The sequence below is a fragment of the Rhinopithecus bieti genome, unplaced genomic scaffold (assembly GCF_001698545.2).
Source record: "Rhinopithecus bieti isolate Rb0 unplaced genomic scaffold, ASM169854v2 scaffold_76550, whole genome shotgun sequence".
Lineage (NCBI taxonomy): Eukaryota > Metazoa > Chordata > Mammalia > Primates > Cercopithecidae > Rhinopithecus > Rhinopithecus bieti.
Window position 1 is genome coordinate 654,326 of NW_016828762.1, and position 7,780 is coordinate 662,105.

General features: G+C 38.8%; 1 pseudogene; it reads right to left on the bottom strand.

Annotated features, from left to right (window-relative positions):
• Nucleotides 1-2,809: 2,809 nt before the first annotated feature.
• LOC108523821 (heat shock protein HSP 90-alpha A2-like) lies at nt 2,810-4,135 on the bottom strand (annotated as a pseudogene).
• Nucleotides 4,136-7,780: the final 3,645 nt, after the last annotated feature.

Genomic DNA, 7,780 nt, shown 5'->3' on the forward strand with positions numbered 1-7,780 from the left:
CCATTGTACACGTTATTATTACATTTGCCACTCACAAAAATGGCAAACGAGGAATATCAGATACAGATACATAAGATACAGATCTTTTGCAATTACTGTTCTTCTCACCTTGCCTTTTTCAAACCCCAGTGAGCTACTCTAAGATCTCTCCCTTCTTTCATTCCAAGGTCCCAAGACCTTTCCTCGCAGTCTCCTTTGCGGTCTCTCCTCTCTGGTCTCTGGGTAAGAGCTTTGTTAGTTAGGTCAATTCATCCTTGCTAATTCTGTTCTCATTTTCATTTCCTTATGTCCTGGACTCTACCCATTTACAAATGCTCAGGAGCTAAGTGGGCAAGAATAATTCCGTCTTGGAAGCAGTGATTAATGTTTCAAATACGTATAACTTAATATCTTTTCTTTATATCACTGCCACATAAAATATTAACCATAAGCAGAGGGACAGCTTCTAAAAACCCTGACACTATGGCACAAACAGCTTTCAAACTATTCCTCCTTTAAAAAATCTCAAAGGAATTTTTCCCACCAAATTGTAACATTCACTACCTGCCTGAATGAACAGAACCATTGGCAAGAATTGGCATATTGATGCTTTGTTAAGATTCTCATTCATTTCCTACTTGATTTCTTACATTTCCAGGCTGATTACTTTCCATTCCAGAAATGCAGTTATTTTTTCTCTACATGGCTGCTTGTTTCTTTTTACACCTGTACAATAACTGCTTCTTATAGCCAAGGGGTTATATCATTAATTTAAAGACAACAGCACTAAGTCCTGTGGATTTTTCAAAGCAGAAGTTTTATTTCTCAGAAAGTTAAATTCTTCTTTCTTTTAATGGAATTAGTGAGTCAGAATCATATTACACATTTTTTTTCTTTCCAGAACTATGATGACACAGGTAATTTGATTAAGCTAAGAAGCTCAATTCATGTCACCTGTTCTGTTATAAATGTATCCGTACAACTGGGAAAATAATTTTATTGAAAATATTAAATTTGGCCGGGCACAGTGGCTCAAGCCTGTAATCCCAGCACTTTGGGAGGCCGAGGCAGGCAGATCACGAGGTCAGCAGATGGAGACCATCCTGGCTAACATGGTGAAACCCCGTCTCTACTAAAAAAATACAAAAAACTAGCCGGGCGCCGTGGTGGGCGCCTGTAGTCCCAGCTACTCAGGAGGCTGAGGCAGGAGAATGGCGTGAACCCGGGAGGCGGAGCTTGCAGTGAGCTGAGATCCGGCCACTGCACTCCAGCCCGGGCCACAGAGCGAGACTCTGTCTCAAACAAAAAAAAAAAAGAAAGAAAATATTAAATTTGGTGCAGGTTGCTTTTAGATGTCATTCTTGTCTGTCATGTAGGACCTTGTCATCCATTGATTTGCCCTGGAATCGGGATGTTTATGAATCAAAAAATGCATAAAGGGTGACTACTGAACATGTCTTTAATGAAGAATGCCAATAAGCATGCAGTCCTTGCCAGCAAGGAGCTTACTACCTATTTGGAAATGCAAGGAATATACACAATGACGTTGAATTAGAATAACAGGAGTTGGTAAAATCTAAGACAACAAAAAAGAAAATCTACCATGCTGTGTACAAACAAGAGCCGAATATTAGATGGAGACTAACAGTTATTGGAGGGAGAGAGAGATGCTGAAGGCTTATTAAGAATAAGAGTTATCCTTTTAAATTTTTTGTATAAAACTGCATCTTCTTTATTTTGCATACTTCAATTTCAGAACAAAATAAACAAAAAACCCATAATATGCAACATCCAATCCTGTTGTGAAATTAGGGAGGGAATGGGAGTAGAGGCCCTTGTTTCCTGCCTTAGACACAAGGACAGGAGAGAATAAACACAAGACATCAGCAGAGGCAGCCAGGTAAGACAGGACCACTCAAGGCTGCAGTGGGAGCCATGGGGACACGATTCGGAGGGTACAGGTTTCTAAGTATAAACTCCCAGTCTACCACCCTGCAAGACACATCCTCATCGCCCTTGAATGAGGAGGGAGGATTGTATCAGGAACAGCAGCACTGGCTTCCTGTGCTGCCACTTTATCTTCATCAATAGCTAGACCTAGGTTGTTCATGGTAGATGCTATTAGAGTAGGTCTAGGAATCCTCAGGAGAGAAGTCAGAAGAGAGCCCCACAGTTTCAAACAGCAGCACCACCAGGTCTTTGACAGCTTCGTCGTCCTTGTCTGCCTCAGCCTTCTGCTGCAGTGTCTCCACAGTAGGTTGGTCAAGGTTGATCTCCAGGTACTTTTTGGCCATCATGTAGCCCATCGTAGAGTTGTCTCAAAGTGCCTGAGCTTTCACAATCTACTTCACATTTGCTGTTCAGCTGTAGGTGCCAGTCACAGTGCAGCAGGATGAAGAAACAGACTATTGGAGATTGTCATTTTCTCAATCTTCTTATTCAAGATTTCTTTCAGGAGCTTGCAGAGGTTCTCAAACTTTGCCTTGCTCTCCTCCATTTTCTTCTTCTCCATCCTCAGGTAGCCTAAGACCCTACTAGGTAACAGACCAGGCTCTTTCCACCAAACTCATTGAGCTGCCGCATGCGGTGCTCAGCAGTGAGCTTGGTCATATATACTGCCTCAAAGCCTTGCTTCCTCACTCACTCCACAAAAGCAAAGTTGGCCACCTGCTCTTTGCTCTTGCCAGTGATGTCATAGATGGACTTCCCGTCTCCATGTGAGAGACATGCTCTGACAGAGATGTCGTCTCATCTCCAGACTGGGTGGTGTGATAGTGTAGCAGCTCAGACAGGCATCACCAGTTAATAGAGTCCTCCTGGATTCCAACCTTTAGATTTTTAGAGAATTCCTCATAGAATTTCTTATAACATTCCTTATCTTCTGCCAGCTCAGAAAAGAGCTCATGGCACTTCCCAAGAGTGTTTTTGTGTGGACTTTCAGGATTCTGCTCTGCTGGAACACTTCTCGGGAGATGTTTAGGGGCAGATCTTCAAAGTCAACCACACCACAGATAAAGGTGAGATACTCTGGTGTCAGCTCATCATAGCACATGCCGGACATAGAGGCTGATGTTTTTCTTTTTTCTGTTGTTCTCAAAGAGGTCAAAGAAAACCTTACTGTTTTCTCAGAGAGGTCAAAGAGAGCCTGATGAGGGATGAATAACAGTGCCCTGAATTCCAACTGACCCTCTACAGAGATGTGCTTGACTGGCAAGCAGTCTTCCCAGTCACTGGCGAGGCTCTCATAGAATTCTCCATACTCTTCCTGGGTGATGTCATCAGGCTTTCTGATCCAAATGGGCTTGGTCTTATTTAGTTCTTCCAGATCAATGCATTTTTGTTGTTGTTGTTGTTGATCTTCTTGGTTTTCTTTTTCTTATCCTTGTTATCCTCTGTTATCCTCACCTGAACCCACATCTTCAATCTTGGGCTTTTTCTCATCATCTTTATCATCCTCTTTCTCACCTTTTTTTTTTTTTTTCTGCTTATCATCACTGACTTCCTTCACTCATTCCTTCTCCAAACAAAGGGTGATGGGATAGCCTGTAAACTACGAGTGTTTCTTTGACCTCTCTCTCTTACAAATACTCTGTCTGGTCTTCCTTAAAGTGGAGGATCACTTTGGTGCCTCTGCTAATGGGATCAACATGGTCAGCACATATAGTTAAGAAACTCCTAGTATAAGACTCCCAGACATAGTGTTCATCATCATTGTGCTTTATGATCACAACCACTTTTTCTGCCTCCAGGTAGGCAGCATAAAAGCCAACACCAAATTGCCCAGGCCTGGAAATGTCTGCACCAGCCTGAGGAGCCTCCATAAATGCTTTAACACAAGATTTGGCAATAGTTCCCAAATTGTTTATGAGATCGGCCTTGGTCATGCCATTGCCTGTGTCTACCAAATTAGGGTGTGTTCCTGAGGGTTGGTGATGATGTCAATTTTCAGCTCTTTACCACTGGCTAACTTGGAAGGTCCTGTGAGGTTCTCAAAGCAAATATTGTCCAAGGTATCAGAAGCATTAGAGATCAACTCCCATATGAAAATCTCTTTGTAGTAGCAGGTATTGATGATGAGAGACATGAGTTGGGCAATTTCTGCCTGAAAGACGAAAGTCTCCATCTTCTCCTCTACGTGGTGCATCTCCTCAGGCATCTTGAAAAGAAAAGACTAACAAGTGCTAGTGAACAAGGTGGGCTGGAACTGTTCAACATGCACATGACCCCAAAGCTGCATGGGAGTGACTCAAGAGCAAAAGTTGCCTTTTAATGAGTGGCTATTACCTGCCAGGCATTGTGGTAGGCGTTTTATACTTGCTATGTTTCAATTTAGAAAAAAACAAATGTATGGTTATTTTTAGATCTACTTTTCACAAGAGGACAATGCTGAGACTTTTAAAATAAATGTTAGTAAGTGGTCCAGGTGAAATGTGAACCCAGACATATTTGGTTGCAAAGCCTGGGTTCTGTTTGCAACCTCTACTTTATAAAAACATGTCAGGCAATGGGTAGGAGGATTTGATCTGATTATTGAAAAAGTAGTAAAAGATGAAGTGAGAAAGAGGCAGAGAGTTAAGGAAGGAGGAAGAAGAAATGAGAACATTTTAGGCTACAAAAATAGCATGAGAATGGGGGCAAAAATATATATAAACAGTGTCTGACAAATAATGCGTATATGGATTTGCTTCGATCAAATGTAGGGGATGCTTACAAATGTGCCTAATGGCATAGTCTCTGGATTCTTAGTTTGGTTTAAATTCAAGCTCATCCGTTTATACCTGACCTCTCCTAGGCAGATTACAACATCACATAGAATAGTTGTGATGATTTAAAGAGCTAGTACAATTTAGGTGCTGGTAATACAGATGTTTTCAGTATGTGACAATTCATCACGTGGTACAATTATGTGTGCTTCTTGGTATGTATATGTCAGAAAAAAATTTTTTTTGTAAAAGGAGCTAATGCATGTGTAAGCATTCACTGAATGTTAATTTATTATTCTTAATGTATTCAGGACAGTGAGATATTAGAATGAGCTCTTAGCCGAATGTTGGAGCATTGTAAAGGGCCTCTTACCTGAAGAGGGTCAAAGAAAGATTGGAAAGATGGAGATATATTCACAGTGTTGTTTAGGAAGCTTGTCTTTGTCTCAGTGTATAGAATGAATTGGAATTACAGAAGGACATAGAGCAGTGAGACCAATGAAAAGATTTTGTTGTCACACAGAAGTCCAGTAATATGGTCCTCAGGCAAGTGATGGTGAAAAAGAGAGATTCCACGAAGGAAAAATCAATAGGATTGGACAGTGGGATGTAATAGGGAAAGAAAGTAAAGATTCAAAATAACTTCTCTAGTCTTTACAGTAAGAATGATTGGAAGAAAAACCTGAGCGGGGGAGCAATGGCAAGGAGGTTGATTTTAGATAAATCCAGTTCCAAGTGTCAACATCTGGTTGGCAGCTGGATGTGTCAATCAACAATAGAGAACACTCTCCAAGAACTAGTAATTACATAATTAGTAACTACGTAAAGTGTGAATAGTTTGTTGTGATTATTACACAAAGGAAGATCCAAAAATCTGGTAGTACAAACCGAAAAATTTTCAATATGATTATGTGTGTATTTCATAGTTTTCTCTTTGGTCCTATAATTAAACCATATTTATCTCTGTCTCTAAACAAATAATTCAGAAAAAAGCATCTGAACCTATAGAATCTATAAAATCCCCAAGTTTGGTGACATTTTAGTTACAGAGAGTAGACTTTTGTAACCACAATAGGTAGAGTTTAAATTAAATGATTGTCACATGTTGGTAAAGTGCAAGTACCTTTTTTGAAGACCCCATATATTCTCTCTTTCAAAGAGTGTTTATTGTTTCTTGAACTTACCTTTAAGAGATTTAGAAAGAGAGGATTAATTATTTTCTATTTGTGAGCACAAATGTTGTTGAGGACTTTCTTTTATATTTACCAAAAAGGGGACCCAATCATAATATATTGAAAACTTATACCCACCACACAGCAAATTCTGGGTGAAAACCTCACCCACTACTGGATTAATGTCATTTCTGTTTCTTTGGTATTAAAATAATATAAAGTAAGAATGAGTTTCAACTTTAGGATCCAGGGAAAATGCATGTGTCGGCGGGGGGGAGGGTATGTGTTGTGGGTTTGTGTGTCTATGTACACACATGAATGCATGCATGTGTAAATATAAAGGGGTGGAAGGGAAATTATAAAATAAGTTTACTCTAGTTGTCCAAGGGAAGTTGATTTTATAATTAAATATTTAGAAAAATTCAATCCTGTGGTAATGTAACATGTTGAGGCAAGATGTCTTAAAATATCTCTTTAAAAAATAGCTATTTGTAAAAGTTCTGTCACTCAAAGCTTTTACATTTTCTGAATTCAAACGTAAATATTTGCATGCTAGAGTATGCAGAAAAATGCCAATAGCGCAGAGGATATTTGCCTACTAGCCATGCCTCAAAAATAACAATGCTCTTTTAGCAGACACATTTTGGGGTACCCAAGAGTGTGTGGAGACAAGGTTAAGTTATTAATGAATCTGCCTCTGAAGTTAAGAACTAGAATGATGTTATTGCTCTGCAAACCTCCTCTTCTCTCCATCTGCCCCAGACAAAATGCCAGTTATTCACTGGTGATTACATCAGTGAATTTTCCTGATTATCTCCTGGGTGCATAGAACTGCTAATATTATAAATAGAAAGAATTCTAAGATATAATCCCAGCTCTCAGATAGCCTAGTTAGGTACATGGCTAAGTACTTAAAAAGGAAAGCTAATAATATAAGTCAGTGTATATAATTTAGTGGGCAATAGCATATAATATAAAATAGTTTGGAGATTAAAAGGGAAGGAAGCCAATCCTAGTGACCCACTGTATACTAACTACTAGTCAGCATGAATACTTGAATCAGGATGATTGTTCCTCACTCGTATACCCTCAGCACCTAGAAAAGTGCCTAGGATGAATAGAGACTGAATACATGTTTGTTGAAAATGATTCTCTCATTCAATATGCACAAACTTCCTAAAGAGTAGATATCTCCACTTTATAGATGTTAAAATGGAGGACATGAAAGATAAGTAGCATGTCCTGAATCACATAGTGGCACAAAATGAGATTTAAACCCAGGTTCACCTGTCACCAAAAATCTTACTTTTGCCACTGAAAGGTGGCAGAACTCAATGGAGATGAACCAGTTCAGTGTTGGTTTGGACAAAAATATGTAGTCAGGAAATTGGTCAAAATTCCACAGGAGATTGATAATTTTTAAATGAATATTGTAATTGATAATGTAAAGTTTAAAATTGTTAAAACTTAGGTACATCTGATCTAAGGTAGTGGGTTGTCAGGATATCAATATTTAATTTTCAAAGAACACAAGCATTGTTTTTAAGGGACTGTTAATATTTTCTCACAGCTTAAAATGAGCAGACGGAAAGAATGACCTTCAACTTTCTATAGGATTTTACATCCAACAGTAGAAAGTGCCGCATGTAAGATTTATACTTGACTAGACTGGTGACAACTGCAACTTCTGTCCTAATGACCTGCAAGAAATGCTGATACAAAACAAGAGGAAAGTCATGGCATAAAATTGTATATGAAAGGTTGGTTTTGAAAGTGCACTTTACATACAGTGCAAAGTTTCACAGTTTGATTGAAATAGTTTTTCCTTGCCAAAAATATTTACTTAATGTTAGTAAATATTCTAGTGTAAATTAGTGTATAATAGATTCAGCAATAAAAAAATAAAACAAAATCAACTAGATAAAT